The sequence below is a fragment of the Amblyomma mixtum genome, chromosome 2, assembly GCF_055824585.1.
Source record: "Amblyomma mixtum isolate Tamu chromosome 2, ASM5582458v1, whole genome shotgun sequence".
In the NCBI taxonomy this organism is placed as follows: Eukaryota; Metazoa; Arthropoda; class Arachnida; order Ixodida; family Ixodidae; genus Amblyomma; species Amblyomma mixtum.
Window position 1 is genome coordinate 15,360,887 of NC_143013.1, and position 18,182 is coordinate 15,379,068.

At 48.7% G+C, this 18,182-nt stretch overlaps 1 protein-coding gene across 1 annotated transcript in view; it reads left to right on the forward strand.

Moving 5' to 3' along the window:
• Oatp30B (Organic anion transporting polypeptide 30B) overlaps window positions 1-18,182 on the forward strand; it is a 246,754-nt gene that overhangs the window by 76,627 nt on the left and 151,945 nt on the right. The window lies entirely within an intron of this gene.

The following is an 18,182-nucleotide window of genomic DNA, read 5'->3' on the forward strand; positions in this document are numbered from 1 at the left end:
AGCAGAAAGGAGTGAAGAGGGAGTAAAGTTGTCCTCTAGTGTCATCGAAATAAAAATTTAGACGACACTTTGGCAACTAAAGTGTTGAGAGGCGAAAGCGTTTTTAGGCATGCTGCTTTTGCGAATGATTGCGATTAATTACACTTAATTCTCAATTACTCCACTCGAACCACCTCGCTCCATCTACACACTCTTCTAAACATTCAAATTTTACGCCACACGTCCACTGCACCTACACTTCCGGTCACATGGTACTGCACTTCCTGTGATTCAAATTTCGCGCCACTCCCTCCCTGACCACGGCCACTTTTGGTCGGTTTTATGCCTATAATTAATTAATTAATTACTCTGCAGTCATCAAACCTCGCTTCTAGGTTCATGTTTTCCTCCTCTATCCGTAGCAACCATTGGTTTTCTTCTATCGTTTTTAGTTCCCGAGTTAAACGCTTGTGACACGCTTCGTTAACCGACGGACGACAGTATGAGCCGTTAAAGGCTTTCGCTTTGAAAGAGAGTGCGCTAGAGCAGAGCTTAGTCCCTTTTTACTCCCATATAGGTGTATTTGTGTTTATAGCGTATACATCTCGGAATGGTGGCAGGTGATCGAGTAATGAATATTTTCTGATACCTCCCGTTTATTGTAGTTAACGTGTCACGCTATGTCATTTCGAACTTTCGCCAAAGGAAGCGTACCCGAGATTAATTATTTCTTTTCTTCGCAGTGTAAACATCCTGGACGTGTTACGTAGTTTGTGTGGCAGCTCTCGTCAGCTGCCGCGCTGATTGCGACTGAAGAAAGAGCAGCAATAAATGTCGCTCGAGTTAGAACTGATATACATAATGGGATCACGTGATTGCGAAGCGATCTTTATCGCAGGCCTTTTCTGCCAGAGAGGTTTGTGTGTAGATGGAGCCTTTTTGAATCATTTCATGACCTTTTTCGTCAACTCGTTTGGCCAATTTCACCGACGCCGTGTGCCTCCAGCTAAAGGCGGAGCAGCCAATTTCAAACGCGGGATACGATACGAGTTTTATGAGGTAGCATATATCGATCATCTCCGTATCGGCATTGCGCGTGCTTATAGCCGTAAAGCGGTACCGTGCGCTTTAAGGTGGCGGTCCCACTCTTACGGTGAGCGGGAACCATTTTTGGCGATATTTGTACGTCGACTGTACCTCGCTCGTTCGCTTCATAAATATGGTTCAGATATCTCCGAAAAGCTAGTTTTCTCTGCTTTCAAAAGATGCATTTGGTTTAATGGTAGCTGCAAATTTGTTTCAACTGTAAAAGAAAACGCAAAGATGAAAACTGGCAGTTGAGCTCAACTTGCCTCAGGAAATGCAAAATTCTGAAAAACCTCTTGCACCTAGAGAAATATCTTTCGAGATACTTTGAGATGTGATGCTAGTGCGCATATTTAAGCATGTAGAAGTACGTGTATAGATTAGTTTATTAGCCACGCTTGTTTGAAAAGCATAGAAAACACAACAATGTAATCTGCAATAACTTTTGGGATATGCATTGCATTGCGGCAACTTTTTGTACAGTTTGAGATCGTCTAATCGCTCATCCATTCTGAAAATTTCATGTTTTTGCCTTGTTTAGTTTAAAAGTTATTCCTGATCAAAGTTAGCGTTTTTTCGAAATAGTTAAAAACGGAATGCAATACTGTTCAGGTAACCAGCGCGTGGTAGTTCTGAGATTTTGCGTGAAGAAACTTAATACTTCGCTCTACGCGGCTAAGCATCGCCTTTACTCTACGGCTTTTGGGGAATGCGCAATGTCTAGTTGATTTTAGCTACATTTTTTGTTCTCCTTATGAAGGGCACAAGCTCTTGAAACGTTCCGCGGCTTCTTTTTTTCTGGAAAATATACTCTTAAAATGTCCGTCTCTCATTCCTTTAATCAACTTGTAACAATTGCCAACAACAAAGTCCACAGAATACAAACAATAATAGCAATAACGCAGCGACATGCGATAAATGTAGATAAATGTAGTAAGTAGCGCCATCTACACACATGCACGCGTACTAAATAATCACAGTTCAGAAAAATAACGAGTGTGGCGCTGCTAAACATTTACAATCAGGAGGTGTTCACAAGAGGGAACGATATCTCGACGATGTTTGCACGTTTCCCTCGATTTTGCCCTATGTAGTGTGTGTCGAACTTCCAAGCAGATTTTCGCCATATTGCTTTGCTGGATTGTTTTGTAGCGTAAAGCTAGTAAAGCCACACTACGCGGGTCAGAGCCGAGTTTTGCGCGAGTGTGCTGCCGCCTGTTATGCGCAAGCGCGAGAACCGCGTGACGTCACGAGAGGCGCAGGTCCGCAGGTGCGTCCCGTCCTCGCCACAGCCGGTGCGAGGTCCTCGCTGCCGGTGCCGCCGGCGCCGCCGGCGTGCGCTCCTCTCCGACGCGTGACCTCGTGTTTACGACAGTTGCGCCGCGCGCTACTGCGCATGCGCGAGGAGGGTGCGCGGAGAAATGACGGTCGCGCCCAAGATGTAAGCTCTGGTAAGCTAAGGAGAGTCGAGCCGCTGCCAAACGGCGCAGAAGACTGGCAAATTTAAATTCTTCCGATCCCGAGGTTGTCGCCTGGCAGTTCGCCGTCGAGCAGCCAAGGCGAAACGTGCGGCCGAAACACCGGAGCGCTTTACGCTACGTATATCCAGGCATAGCAGAGCTAAGCCACTGCCAATTTTTTTCACCTGACGCTGCGAAACGCATTCTGGACGTCGTATTATTTTTCGAGGAGAGCTTTGGCATTGCTAAAGCGACAGGAAAGGGAAGAGACAGGCTTTCGCTTCGTGCTGACGGTTGTTCGTTGTTCCGGCTAGCGCTGTGGAGGGGAAGTTGGAGAGCGCTCGATTCGCCTGCACTCACTGCACCAGTTCGGCAAAGTTCTGCGGCAGCGGCGGTGCGGCGGGTGTGTACCGCTAGTTCCGGCACTTTGAGCGCAGTTTGGCACTGTCTGCTTCCAAAACGGATGGTCGAGTACAAGCCTGGTCGTCGCTAGCCTTTGCGAAGCCAATGAATTGCAGCCAGCTGTTCACAGCCTACATCAGCGGCAGCCAACATCTCGTATCTCATGAAGAAATGTGCAAACAGCACATCACAATAACATGTTCCCATGAACCAGCCTCGATCCGTTTCTTCGGAGAACTCGAGCAGCGTTCTAGCTTGTCGACGAGCGAAAGTTACTTGAGTCTCTGCCGTTTATCACAACCCGCAAACCATCATCTGCTTCCATGGCGGCTGCAGCTGCACTATTTCAGCACTAACCATGGAGCAGGTGTAGTTTTCCTGAACTAGACTCGCACTTCTTTCAAACGAATGCCGTGGTTCAGAGGGCGCCATGTTCCTCCGCTGAAATGAATCCATGTGGTATACAAGTCGGGTACAACTCAAGAACGAAGCAGCACATGCCCATCGCGTCGACCGAACAGTTTTCTGCTCGGTCTCCATAGGTGCGCCGCGACAGCACCGGTGGAGACTGAAGCCGCCACGACCGTCTGTTGCCGAATATGGCCCCACCTGTAACATTCAGCGCTTTTGTGCAAAAGACGCTCTCGCGCGGACATATGAGAAAGGTGAGCACCCCAGCCCTCTCCCCCCCCCTCCCCCTTTAGTGGCCAGTGCAGCTGAGACAATAAACGGGGGCACCACACCTTCGCCTTTCCCCCTGTCTTTTCACCTGCTCCAGCTCAGGTGCTCCTAGAGACGATGACAGATGCCGGGGCAGCAAAATATTTTCCTTTCTTTTTGCGTTGTTATTCTTTTAGCCTTATCCCGAACAAATGACATCCACCTTCGGCGACACGGGGACAAAGCGCCGACTCCTTCGCTCTCTTTTGCAGGCTTGGCTGCATGCACAGCCACACAGATCGACGTGATTGGCTGGAGAGCTCCCTCTGAGTTGCGTATGCCGCTTCGTTCTTTTGTTGTAACCGACTATAGTGCTGAGAAGACCCCTTTTCGAGAACTGGCACAAAGGACCGCCCCCTCCCCTTGCTACGCGCCCCTCCTGCAGGCGGGGTAGACTAGCGCCGCAGGAAAAGGAATTCTCGGAAAATGATTACAAGCACGTTATAAGCGGTGTTTACATGACGGGTTGAGTTGAGGATTTGAGCTGAAAACCGGTTATGGGTTCATGTAAACACCTAAGAGTCGGGTCCGGGAGTCGAGGGAGCGAGTCCAGTCAACTCCGCTGCAGGGGGTGGGTTGACTCACTCGACCCCAACAGCAGATAGCACGTAAACCGGTCGGAGTCGGGTTAGTGGAAGGGGAGGTGATAAATGCGAACCTGTTATTCGCTTGCGCCGTAGCGCCTCCGAGGCAGCCGTGCATGCTGCAATCTTCCAGGCTGCCACTGCCCTTTCCCGCTGCGCCGCTCGACGCTTGGTGCCGCTGCTGTTGAACCGGTCGCGACTCGTTAAAATCGAGTTCATGTAAACATGCAGTCAAGTTGGGCTGACCTTGCTCAACTCGATCTCCTGGCTCGACCCGCCGAAGTCGGGTTCATGTAAACGAAGCTCTAGTTGCCTGACAATAGACGGTGTGAAAATAGGAGCTGTTCCTTCAGTTTCCAGGTACGCGCGCGTGGACACGCACGCATACACACACACATACGCGGGCGCACTTTTTCAATCTTTGATCCAACCAAATCGAGGCAAATCGGCGCAAGGCAAGAAAGATATAGATTTCAGCACGCGATGGAAAATTCTGGAGGGAATAAGCAACCTAATGATGCAAACTGGATGCAAGAAAGGCGTACGTCTAAAATGAATAAGAGCACGCAGTTGAGGGTACAAACGAGAGAGGGGAGGGGGTCGCCCTAAGTGCCTACAGAACTATCGCTTTGTAGCCGACCCCCTTTTTTTTTTTGCAGCGTTCCTGCACCCCCCCCCCCCCCCCCCCCCGTTCTTCGTACAATGTCTATAAAAAAGTTTCGAGTCCGCCTTGTGAATGGTATACATCTAGCTGTATACTGCATTTTTGTGAATCTTGGCAATATTCCGTCTAAGTTGATCGGAATTGGTTGCAAGGTGCCGCCGCATGTACGACGAATATTTGCTTCTGAGGTAAACACATTCCGACACCCTGCGGTGCTAACCCTCTCAATAGCAATTTCACGTCTCTTGAGCAATGTCGATTCATCTCAAAGGTAAACAGAAATTGACAATTGCCCACTTTTCTCTGCCTTTTTCTTTACCAACCATAGTTTATAAGGTTGGACAGGCATCCGCTGAGCGGATGCCTGTATAGCTGTCTTTGTTATAGTTTTCTTATCATAGATGCAATACCATTTGATAAAAAAATATATTTTTTTCAGCGCTAGAGTTTGCAGGTTACACTCTAGACCAGGCGTGTTCCGACTACTACTAATATTACTATGCATCAACAGTGACAAAGTGATTGCACGCGCAAAAGACGAGGGCAGAAGGAAGGACACAAGAAAGGCACCGATTTCAACTATAAGGTTCATTGAAAAAAAAAAAAACGCTAGAAATATATACATGGGACATAAACACAAGTAATTTGCTTTATATCACACCTTCCTTATTTTTGGCGTCCGCTTTCTCTTTTCGCTTACTTAGTAATTTGCGCTGTGCAATTATGTCGACAATTATCACTAACTCTCCCAAGTTTCCACTGTATCGACGTTGTGCCTTTTGCGATGCGGGCTGGGCAGCATTATTTTTTTTCTTTTTCTTTGCTCCCACTAATACATGTCACGACATCGAAAACAGTAAAGTCTGTAGTCGGGTAAAACTCAAGAACGAAACGGCACATTCCCTCAAAGGAGGCCCTCCAGATGGTAACATCGACGGTACAGCTTTCTGTGGCTACTCAGCCAAGGCTAAAAAAGAGAGGGAAGGAAACGGTCCTCTGTTCCCGTTTGGACAAAGACGGTACCCTCTTTGCCCCGGCTCTCCAACTTTTTCCCTTCGCCCTTCTGGAACCATAGACCGAATAAAGGAAGCCCCACTCTCTTTGGCTTTGGCAAGGGACAGGCAGAGAAAGAAGCATGCGGGACCACCCCAGCCAACACCTCCCCCCACGCACGACGGGGACTAGCAGCCGGGTTTGCCACGGTTCGTTTGTAATCCTCTGAAGGCAGGTGCAGCAGCAAAAGAAAAGCCTTCACGCAGCACGGGTCAAGAAAGGACCGGACACGTATCTCAACATCTCAACCAAAACCAGTCTCGGGTCGCTGGGGGCAGACGGGTAGACACTTTCTCAGTGATGGATCAGTGTCGTAGCCTGGTGGCAGAATATGAACTACTTGCAAGATGGCGGCAGTGGAACCGCCACCTTAAGCTACTTGCTTTTCTGACTGTCAGCCTGCAGCGCGGTGCCATTAGTTGAGCAGAGTCCCCAGTGGGAAAACCGGCTTAACAATTATTGGAAAAGCGTTCGTTTAATCCGGACCGAGTGCGTTCAGCTTATTTTTCTGACTGTCAGCCTGCAGCGTGGTGCCGTTAGTTGAGCAGAGCCCGCAGTGGGAAAGCCGACTTAACAGTTATTGGAAAAGCGTTCGTTTAATCCTCACCGACAAGCTTCACATTAATTGTATTAGCGATCCCCCCCCCCCCCCCCCCCCCCCCGCCCGCTTTCCTTCTATAGTCCACATCTGCTTTTGTTGTCCGGAAAACTGCACGTTAGTAATACATGTTTACCAGTGAAGTTACAGACGGGAACTCCTGCTTTCTGACATGACACGCGCGTGGTTTACGGCCGTGATCGGACGACTCGGGCTTCGGCGAGGAAATCTCGAGGAAGGCCGCGAGACGCACTGCTTGCAGTTTGGCGCCGTAAAGAGGCGCATTTCATTACCGTAATGGCTCTAGCTTCTGTACGACGTTGCTCCCAGGACGGTGATTTCTTAACAGACCGCCGAAACCGTGGGCCAATCAAACGATTGGGAACAAAATTTCCCAGCGGCCCCCGCTCGTTCTCACCGTGCGTCATGGACGACCTTCTCGACAACACCCACCCCGAGGAGGGCGGGGGGGGGGGGGGTGCAGTGGAGGGGGGTGCAGTGACTTACAGAGTGCGGACAGAGGAGGTTCCGTGCGGTGGTCGCTAGGTGCTCTGTGGGCTGCGAAATCGGGCAAGATGTGATCAGCGTCGGGAACAAGGTAATCACCGAGAAAGCGGCGACTCGCAAACTCCCGACCGAACCAGTGGCGCGGTTTCTACCTTGTGCACTTCTTGCTTCCGTTCTTCTGCGGGCGGCCTCCTTAACTGAACTGGACAGTGCCGAGCCAGCGGGAAAATACGAGCGGTGACTAGGGAACAGAACAGAGTGAAAAGAAAAGAAGAAAAAAGTGCTATGAGGGTTGGCCTGAACGGACGAGCTGGCCAGCTTGCTTCTTCCAAACTCCTTCCGATACTGCTCAGGCAAGAAGCACTGACGGTCTCTGTACTCTGTTGTTGTCCGGCCGAATGCGCAGTGCAGTGCCATCAAAGCTAAGGCAGCAGAGATACGAAACTGTTTGTTAGGTTGTGGTTATTATACGCGTTGGCTGGTGTCTACACCGTCACTGTACACTGTGCTTCCTTAAACGATCCATGGTGTTTCTTTGTTTTATTTTTTATTATTTGCTCACTCTAAACACGAATTTGCTTATGTGGGAGTAGAAAGGGAGTAACCTGTGCTTGAGTTCGCTTCCATTTAAGGGACGGGGCATTCCTGTCGAAGCCCTGTGGTAATTTTGCATCACTTAAATATGCAGAATAGTTAGGTTTGCAATGCAAACAAATTCCCTCTTCAGAAAATGCGAAGTCCTAGCACTCACGAAGATTTTAACCGGCGTTTGAGTCTCCTCTGTTTTCTAACGTCAGTACCTCCGGTGCCACGTTTAATATCCTCCTGCCATTGCTAACAGCATCAAGTCATTATGCTTTGCGGTAGGAATATGCCCCCATCGCCAAGGGAAGCATTCCGTATACTATTTGCTGATCGAAATCTGCCTCGTGACTTGGGCAGCGTATACCCTGCCCCTAAAAGGGTGTTCGCTAGAGGAGAGCTTAATCCCTTTTTACCCCCAAATAGGCTAATTTGTGTTAAGTGCGTAGCGCACGTTGCGGTCACCGCGTTTCATGAAAACGCCTATTTTTTGCCAGCAGGAGTTAGTCTCGGCGTGGCCCAGGCAATTTCCGCCTACAGGCAGACTGTTGTAGCGACGGCGGCAGCTTCTCTGCACTACGCGTACGGGAGACCGCACGTGCCTGTGATATCTCGGCGACACTTCTTTTTGGACGTGTTTGTTTTGTCGCCGTATATCGTCCATTTCACGTCGTTTCTCGATAGGTAAATGCAACCATTGAGAGTCATCATAGTGTATTATATCCTTCCTTTGGGCCTTTTGTTGAACGGCCGCAACTATGGGGGCGTGCCGCGGCCCCTTTTCTGCGGTAGGAAGTTCACTCTAATGGTGACCTTCAGGAATACGTATCATTATATATATACGATAGGTCTGCAGAGCTCTTCTGTACTACATCGAACACTCAGCAACATGATGGACATGCTGCAACGTCTGACGATTTCGCTCGTGTGCAGGGTGGCCAACGTTCTACACCGTTTCCCATTTGATACAAATCATGTATATTGCAAACAATCAATGCCGAAGCGAGTTAGATTTTAGATCCCGCTGCGGACACTTAAAGCTGTAATGGTCGCTCGATTTCGTCTTCACTTGTGTGCAGTTGTCGTAGTATACTCGTGTAGGCTCGCCCCGTATAATTGCGTAACCTTTGACATACGTGAGCCTTCGAAGCGGCGTTCATCGAGGAGCTCTATTCCTCGAAGAGCTGATGGTTCCTTCTATCAATCACGGCAGCGGCGCGATCGGTTTCAGGCCGTCGGCCTGCACTGCCATCGACGCGGCAGATGATAAATGAGCGGCCGGAACGATTTTGCGGAGAAACTATTTAAACGGTCCTCGTCGAGGCAGCTGTTGGACCCCTGCGGGGATTCATTTCGCCCTCGCGCACCCTTTCTCGCCCGGCCTCTCTCTGTCGACTGCCGGAACACACGCGCGATGATGGGAGCACCTGATGGAGTGGCTCTATAGCTGCGGATTTCTATGAAAGCACAAAGTTATAGGACAGATGGCGCGCATACCTGGCTAAAACTAGTGTTCCTGTATATGCTTCCGCAGGGAACAGAGTTGCCCGAAGGTCCACCATTTTGTTCCGTGCTCTGCGGGGAAGCCGCTTCTTGTGTGGAAGGAGCCAAACTGGAAGGCAGTTTAGAGAAACACCTTCTCTTGGTAGGGGTTTTACAATACTCCCTCAGTCGGATAACAAGGCAGACTGCGCTAAAGATGGGAGCGGCTGGCTGATTTCATCTACATTTCTTTCTTATTTTGGTTTCCGTTCTGCATTGGCCTTCGAGTCTTCACGCGAAAACTGCATGTAACGAAAACCTGGATGTAACGAAAAATCCTGGACTTTTTTCAGCTTCGCTATATCCAGGTCTAACTGTAATAGTGTTTTTTGACAGGAGCTATATTCCAAAGACGTGCTGTTTGGTACTTATAGGTAAAGAGACCTATAGGGAAAGTTTCCACTGGTTCTTTAAGCCGCTGCTGACCCCGCGATGCATAGATTACATTGGCTGGCAGCCCACTTTCTTGCTGTACAAGACGTCTGTGTTAGTTTCTGTAACTTTATTTGTTTGTGGTAAGAGAAAAAGTGAAGAAGCGAAAGGCGGAGCTGAATACCCTTTCCCCTTTGTTATACGGATGAAAAGGTGGAGCATCTGTCCTAAGACGGGCAGTGTGCGGGCATACGCGTTTGTGCGGTCGAGCAAGTATGGCCACTCAGGCCCCTGACGTTAAATAATTCATAATGACCGAGCGACTTCTTTCCCTCAGTTAAGACTCTGGCAGCGTCTTTGTCGTCCAACCAGCGTAATGGTGTCCTAAGGAATCGCAGCTGAATGTCAAGCCCAGTGGCAGTAAAGGTGCTTTATGATGTTCTCGTGCGCTAAAGTTGCTCGCAGTGGAGTCCGCCACTGCTGCCATATAGGCAGCACTGAAAGCGGCCAACGCCTGCCACAGGCGGCAGAAGGCACCCGGGTGTCCGCAGTTTGTACTAGCCAGGCAGGGTCAAGGGTGCGCAGGCGAGAATTGGATCGCCGCGGAGAAAGTCCGGCGGGCTAACGCGATATAGCGTGCGAGCAAATCCAGTTTCCCCTCAGCGGACGTCCTTAATAACGGAGTAAGAACAGTCTGCGCTGCTTAATGGGCGGACCGGGTAATTTCGCCGGCGAGGACGTTTGCAAACAGCGCCGTAGTGCCAAGGCCAGTGACCCAAAAGGTATCGCGAAGAAAAAATTCCCGCTGAATCTACTGTCTGGCTGCTGTGGGTGCACTGCCTCCCTGCTAGCTTCCAGGGAGAGTAGTCTCTCGCCTACCCCCCCCCCCCCCCCCCCCCCGTCCTTTTCATTTGGAGCTGTAGTCGGATACAACTAAAGAACGAAGCAGCAAATGGGCCTCAAAGGAGGCGCTACAGCCGGTGGCTTTGACCTATTGTCATGACACAGCAGTTAATCCCCTTGCACCTGCTATATATAGCTGAGGTCACAGAGGGCTGGAGGATTATTCACAATTAACTGGATTAACCGCGGCGTTATGACAGTCAGTCGACGCCATTGGTTGAAGAGCCTCCTTTGAGGGGCATTAGCGGCATCCTTCTTTATTGTTCTTTTCATCAAATATAATGGAGGAGATAAGGCAAAAAGCTGCGTACGCAGCTTGACTAAGGCCTTATCCCCTCAAAGGCAAAACAGCAGTGAACACAGACCGAACACCGATCAGAACCAAGTAATAAGGAATAATGAAAACAATAGTTACAAATGTACATAGATTCAAGTATCTGCGCAAAAGAAAAACAAATTTTCGATTAGGAGCAAACACAAAATGCAGTGTTACGCCCAAGTCGACAATGTACACAATGAAGAAATTGTGTACAACTCAAGAAAATACAAAAATACAACTCAAGAAATTCTTGAGTTGTATTCGACTATAGTGGGTTCTTGCTTTCGTACAAAGCTGTGAAGGTTAGTAATCTAGCGTTGCCCGCTGCATTTCACCCCCTGCAGTTCACCCAATGCCTTGATGTCAGAGACGTCGTGTGGCCCTTCAGCACAATCGACACCTGAAGTTACGTAATTTCTTGCTCCACATATACGGCACGTATCCTGACTCGTGATGGCATATAGCGCACAAGCTTCCTGCATCGAAGGCACTGGCCCTTGCGACACCGATGCCGCGTATACGAACGAACTAGGACAGCTTTGTCAACGCAGCTCCAGAATCAGTTGATGAATCAGCAGCGGGCGCTTAATCGACAAGCTTGTTTTATACTTGCGAGAACTTACGAACTCGTTCAGACGATATTTATCGTATGGTCCCTGCACCAGTCTTATCTAATCGACCAAGTAGATAGAATACAGTGCATGGCACTCTGTTTTATTTATTCGAGATACTTGCCGTAGAACGGTGTCAATGCTCTACGCAAGCAAGAAAACATTCTATACCCTGATATCAAGACGACATGTCGCTTCCATGAAGTTTATTTTTCTTCGTTATCACGATCACATGAAGACCCAAAGTATATCAGGCCACCCTTCCAACATTCGGACATTAGTCATCTTAAGTGCATCAGATATTTTTCTTCGCGTTGTGACGCATTTAAACATTCGTTTTTTTTCCTTCCCCTTTTGAAACATATGGAACCCGTCTGTCGGAAGAAATTGTGAATGCTTACTCAGTTGGTTTAGTGGAAACTAAAATTCACTTTTTAATGAGTCAGCCTGTGATTATTTTGTGTTCCTTGGGCTTGCGCATTTGTATGTTTCTTTCTTGTTCTCCGTCGAATCTCTTCGCTGTTGCCTCCTTATCTGCTTTGCACTGTCTTCTTCGCGCTCTTATTCTGCTTGCTTTTGTTTTTTTTGGTGCGCTTTATTTATTGAATTATGTTTTTTTTTCTAGTTCTTGTCCCTTGCCTAGCATTATCTGCGTCTCATTGTTGTCTTTGCGTTGTTTGTCGTGCTTAATTTTGTTCTTTTTTTGCTCCAAAATAATTATTAATATGTTTTGTATTTGACGCAGTTCGTCTGCCTTGCTCTGTTTTGCTTTGTGACCCACTCCTGTATGAGCCTGTAAAGTCGCACAGCATATAATAATAATAATAATAACATGGGAGAGAACGAAGGCTCTTTCGCGAAAAGCTGAGATTTTGGCTGGTTTATTGGTTTATTGGGGTTTAACGTCCCAAAGCGGCTGAGGCTATGAGAGACGCCGTAGTGAAGGGCTCCGGAAATTTCGACCACCTGGGGTTCTTTAACGTGCACTGACATCGCACAGCACACGGGTCTCTAGAATTTCGCCTTCAAGAAATTCAGCCGCCGCGGCCGGGATCGAATCCGCGTCTTTCGGGCCAGCAGCCGAGCGCCGTAGCCACTGAGCCACCGCGGCGGGGTGAGATTTTTCCCCCTCCACTATAGAGCCACGTGGTCACTCTTCATTCATGAGCTGCAGTTGATTAGACCGATTACAGTTCGATGGCAGTTCTGCAGTTCTGCCTTGAATGCTATTGGTGGTTGCGCTCGCTTTGCTAGCACTACTAATTAAGTCGCCCATATCTTTTAACGTCGTCTGTCCACATACGCAGTTGACGCCACGGTTGTTTAATCATATTATTGTCACCCTCACAGCTTAGCTTATGCGTGACCGGTTAATCTCCGCGCTTTTCTTCTATCTCGTTCTGCATCTCTCACTCCCTCTTTCTTCTCCGGGCGGGATCTACACCGCTAGCTATGCAAGAGAAGAGCTGTGTGCGGGAACGCGTCAGTCAACTTATTTGTAGTGAGGGAGTTTTTTTTTTTTTTTTTTTTGCAGAAAGGAAATGGCGCAGTAATTGTCACACATCTCGGTGGACACTCGAACCGCGCCGTAAAGGAAACAAGGAAGATGGAGTGAAAGAAGAAAGGAAGAAAAAGGTGCCGTAGGCGAGGGCTCCGGAATAGTGTCGACCACCTTGGGATCTTTAACGTGCGGTGACATCGCACAGCACACGAGAGTAATTACTCATTGTCATCCACCCAAGCTCAGCCGCATGGCTACGAAAGAATCTGCACGGCTTTCTAAGAAACTTCGTTGTTCAAGAAAAATTCCGTCCGGGACCATCAGTGTCTTTGACGGATTTTCACAATGCACGGCGCGCACCCCCCGAGTCCTCAGGCGAGATTCGAAGAGTCATCTGTTCTCTGAAGGACGCCTGTAGCTCCATTCGGCGGGGTATTGGTTCAACGCTGCGTGCTTGTGTGTGTGTGTGTGTGTGTGTGTGTGTGTGTGTGTGTGTGTGTGTGTGTGTGTGTGTGTGTGTGTGTGTGTGTGTGTGTGTGTGTGTGTGTGCGTGTGCGCGCGTGTGTGTGTGAGAGAGAGAGAGAGAGAGAGAGAGAGTTCGGCCGAGTGGTGTCGGGCGTCTGTACAGCCGCACGCTGCACGCAACTTTGCGCTCTTCTCGCGAGACCTGTGAGCTGCAGGGGCGCGAAGGTTCGGCGTCAGAGGCCGAGTAAATGGCTTTCTCAGCGCTCCATTGTTTCCCATTAAAGCGGCTCAATCGATCGCAATTCCATTAGGCTGGCGGAGCACAGATAGCGCGCCGAGAAGTAGTAGTATCTTCTTTTTTTCCCTCCCACTCCTATTCCCTCTCTCTCTTACCGCGACTGCCTCGTCTCTGTCTTCTTGCACACGCACGTCTAACCTTTGCTTGTTTATCCGCCAGCCCGTTAGTTTGCTCCAGGTGGAGGTGGCTGCGGGAGAGGTGAGAGATTTCGATCGGTGAAAAGCGTTATTTCTTCTCTTCGCGTGCACTATTGCCCTCTGTACTTTAACTTGGGGCTGGATTTCCGAAAAAATCGGCGCGAACCGGAGCCCGAGTCTGAATTGTGGCCAGACGGCTTCGGTTAATTTTCCACCTTCTCTTAGGTCTGTTTCCTGTCTCCCTGATATAAGGCTTTCTCTCTCTCTCTCTTTCTTTACCTCTCTGTCTCTTTCTCTTTCCCTTAACGTAGATATGTTCGTGCGTTCGTCGGCCTGTCTTTGTGTGCCTGCGGCTGTTTCTCTTCCCGTTTGCTTTACCTTGCGGTGTTCGCAGCGGGAAAGTAAAACGAACGCCCAAAGCTGGAAACCCAATGCTCAGTGCTCTCGTCTTAATTAGCTACTCCTGCTCGTCGACTGATCCTATTGAACAGTGGGGCCGCTGAAATCTTTCGCCCGTCTGAAATCGCGGTGGAGTGCCGTCTCCTGCTTTGATCTAGTCGTTTATTTGACTCGCGCGATTCAGAGCCGCTGTTACTTTTCCCGGGTTCGATGCTCGCACGCCCTGCCGTATATACTCGCGCTTTACCTTGCGAAAGCATTGTCTGTAATCGAACTGGTCGGGCTTTGGCTGTGCCGCAACTTCGCTGCAACAGCGCTGCACGGACCCAGTGTGACCTCCAAATAAGAGCGCTCTGTGTCTTGACGTCTGTTGTCACTTGCACGTGGTTTGTGCCGCATATCCACTCTAAACAGGAATACTCCTATGTGGGAGTAAATCGGGAGTAAGCCGTCCTCTAGCGCACTCCGTATGACAGCTTATACTCCGCCATATATAGCTTCGAAATCCTGCGTGATTGTCATAATAGGTGCAAGTTAAAAATGATAAGTAGAATTCGTCGTCCACTGGACGTTCAGGCGTGATCGAACATCACTGTTGTGAAGGAAACTTTCTTAGCTGCTGTTAACTGAGCCGTTGGAACCCTGCGTAGACGCCTATACCGTACGTGACGTGAACACGCAGTAAACATAGGCTGCTGACTTAGTGTAGCGGAAGTGGTAGCACTACCGCATATTTGTAGCAGTAGTAGTAGTAGTAGTAGTAGTAGTAGTAGTAGTAGTAGTAGCAGTAGTAGTAGTAGTAGTAGTAGTAGTAGTAGTAGTGGTAGTAGCAGTAGTAGTAGTAGTAGTAGCAGTAGTAGTAGTAGCAGTAGTAGTAGTAGTAGTAGTATAATATTAGTAGTACAGTAGTAGCAGCAATAGTAGTAGTAGTAGTAGTAGTAGTAGTAGTAGTAGTAGTAGTAGTAGTAGCAGTAGTAGTAGTAGCAGTAGTAAAGAGACTTTTATTCGACCAAAAATCTCTGTGTCGACCGCCTGGGCGACTAGTTCTTTCTTTTCGTTGAGCTACAAACCTTCACGCCCTGCCGTCGGAATCTTCGCATGTATACTATACACTCCGAGAGCGTGAGCCGGCTATTGTTGGCATTTAAAGGTTTGTTTCCAGCACGATTTACCGTGCACCGAAGACTAAAAAAAAAAAAGAAAGAAAACTGCTCTGTACAGGCACACGCGTTAAGAGCCATAGCGAGGCGTCGCTGCTTTGCCTGCCGTGTTCTTTCACTTTTCTCGTCTTTTTCTTCCTCTGTCCATACCCCTTTCAGGCCTCGCACTTCCTGAACGAGCATTGCGCTGTGTGGAAGTAAGTCGAGAGCTCGGGACCGGCCGCATGAAACTGAACGCGTCCGTTTCGTTTTGCACGAATAGCCGAGGATATGGAGGCGTTGTTCGGGTCCGGCCGCTGCTCACGCCAGTGACACGGCCGCACTTCCCCCCACGCGCGAAGTGAAGCGTACACACACTACAAACTCGAGAACGGTTTCTTTTTTCTCTCCGGCCGGTCGCCTCGGCAGCAGGAACGCAGCGCCCAGGAGCCGTCGTTGTCGCCGGCGGCTTCCTCGTCGTTGTCGTTTTGTACCACGGGCGGCGGCAAGTAGCAGGCGGCGACCCGGGCGTATGTGCCATACGCGCTGTGCTCCTGGACAGGCTCCCCCGAAAATAGGCCCTCTCGGACTTTCGCTTGTGCATGCCGAACAGAAATAGGAGGAGGAGTATGAGGGGAAGCGGGCGCACACCGCCTGACACAGATACAAAACGCGACCAGAGAACACGGCTTTGCGGCGGCGGCGGCAGCTCGGCTCCTCGTTCACTTTCCTGCTCCGATGTGCTCCCTCCTCTTTCTAGCCATCCTTCTTTCCTCGCCTTGGGCGCCTCGGCCTTTTTCATTCCATAGTCGGCCTGCCGGCGACTGTTCTTCGTGGATGGATGTTGCGAGGGGAGAAGTGGCGCGTCGAGTTCGTCGGGTTCACTGCCGCGTTCAATGCGCCGACTCGTTTTGTATCGCGAGGTTGGCTGCGGCCATGTACATTTCTCTCTGTTTTTTTTTCTTTTTTGTGGTGTTTTGTTTCGGCTTTCTGAGGTGCGGGCTATGCAGTAAGTAGCGTAGGCGCGCTCCGTGAGAAGCGGCCGCTGGACTTTGGCTGTCGTCTCCTTGCAGTTGCTCTAATTCGTCTGTCTTCGCCGACGTCCTCAGCTACTATTTTCTTCCTCAGTGTATTTGAATGGTGGTTCATTTACTTTCAAGTCTTGAAGTGTTCAGCCAAAATAATGTTTATTTGACGGAATACAATTCTGTCGTCTCCTGTGCGTTTGTTATTTTCTTTTATGGGTACGTAAGGAGAGGTTGGTTCGTGACAGCAGCGCTGGATGCTTCCTTTTGTATAGTGGAAGAAATCGCAAAGCTTATAATGCACTAACAGAATACAGTTGCAACACACTACACACAAACAACATAGAAGAGCAAATATACAAGCAAGTGTGCTCGGGTGTCAGTTGCACGATTGCTCAGTATGTACCTGAGATAACCGGGAACACGTACCATCCGAATTCACGAATGCAAGCCTACATATATGGACGCGCTGTGGCACCAGGTTCGTGCGATGTATGAAGCGGAGAAACTCAAAAACCGGGAATGGATCAATAGAGTTCTGCGATGCGTAGGCTGCATCGCGTCGCGTCTTATAAGCATAGTTTTGGTTTTCTTGTTAGGATGCGCGGCTTAGTTTTGCTGTGTCTTTCACCAAACAGTGTACACTTGAGCTTTACGGTGCACATTCCGTCACCATAGCTTCATATACATTGCAGTGTTTTTGTGTTTGTCCTTTGCTCAGTGCTCTTACCGATACAACGATCATTGAAATAATAATAAAAAAACTAATAGCATTTCGCTTCTGAATCGACAGTATGAGACGAAGAGAATAGTGACGTCGAGAGCGTGTTTTCAACGCGTTTCGCCTTTCTCGCCGGCTGAAAATGCAGACCTCAATACCTCGAACACTTTTCTTTTTTAGCCCGTCTTTTATAAAAACCATTTCGTAATTCAGCAAAAATTCAGTTCTTATCGTTCGCCATTCGATTTCTTATTTAGCTCAGGCTGCGCACGTATACACAACGCATCCGCCGCGAGCATCGATTACGACAACGTGCATGTCTTCGTAATTCGTTGTCGTAAATTATGCTTTATTGTTTCCACTCCGCTGTGCGTTTATGGTGGGGCATATAGGCGGCGTATTTTTGAACGGGCGGCGGCGTCCTTGGAGCAGATTGCTACTGTGCTATACTGAGAGAAAGGCGTCGAATGGCTGCCAGAGAGTTATTGCATGCTTGTATATTCGCTGTGGTTTATTGCCGACATCATGGAAAAAAATGCTATTGCCAATACTCTAGGTGGAACAGTAGTTTTAAAGCCTTCTTTTGCAACAGTAACGCGAATGTATACATTAACCGCTTCTGATTTCAAGTTTGTTTAACGCCGGAATTATTTGTCGATTGTCGTGCACTATAAACATTACACACTATTGTAGTAAAAATGTCTTCAAGTGCCTTTTTTTTGTGCAGCCACAATCATTTTGCTTTCGCTTACTGCGTAGTATAAAGCGGCTCCCATTTTGGCCCTGATGTGCATTTTTTTTCCTATGAAAGATATATTTTTTTCGGTTTCGTACTCACATAATTAAAAAGAGAGATATGTATTTTGCATTCTGCGTGAAATGTAAAGTTTTGAAGTTTAAGAGGCGTCCTAGTTTTTTCCTTTTTTTTTTCTCCGCAAAATGTCCAAAAGTAGTTAACATCGCTTCTGATCGCCCAGCGGGAATCTATCAACACAACAGTACTATGTTTAGCGACTTGGTGTAGCATGCTGTTCTCACGTCGGTTACCTGGATATTGAGGTGAGGAAGAATGAGACATGTATCCAGGGTCAATGAACATTGGAGCAGATCGTGCG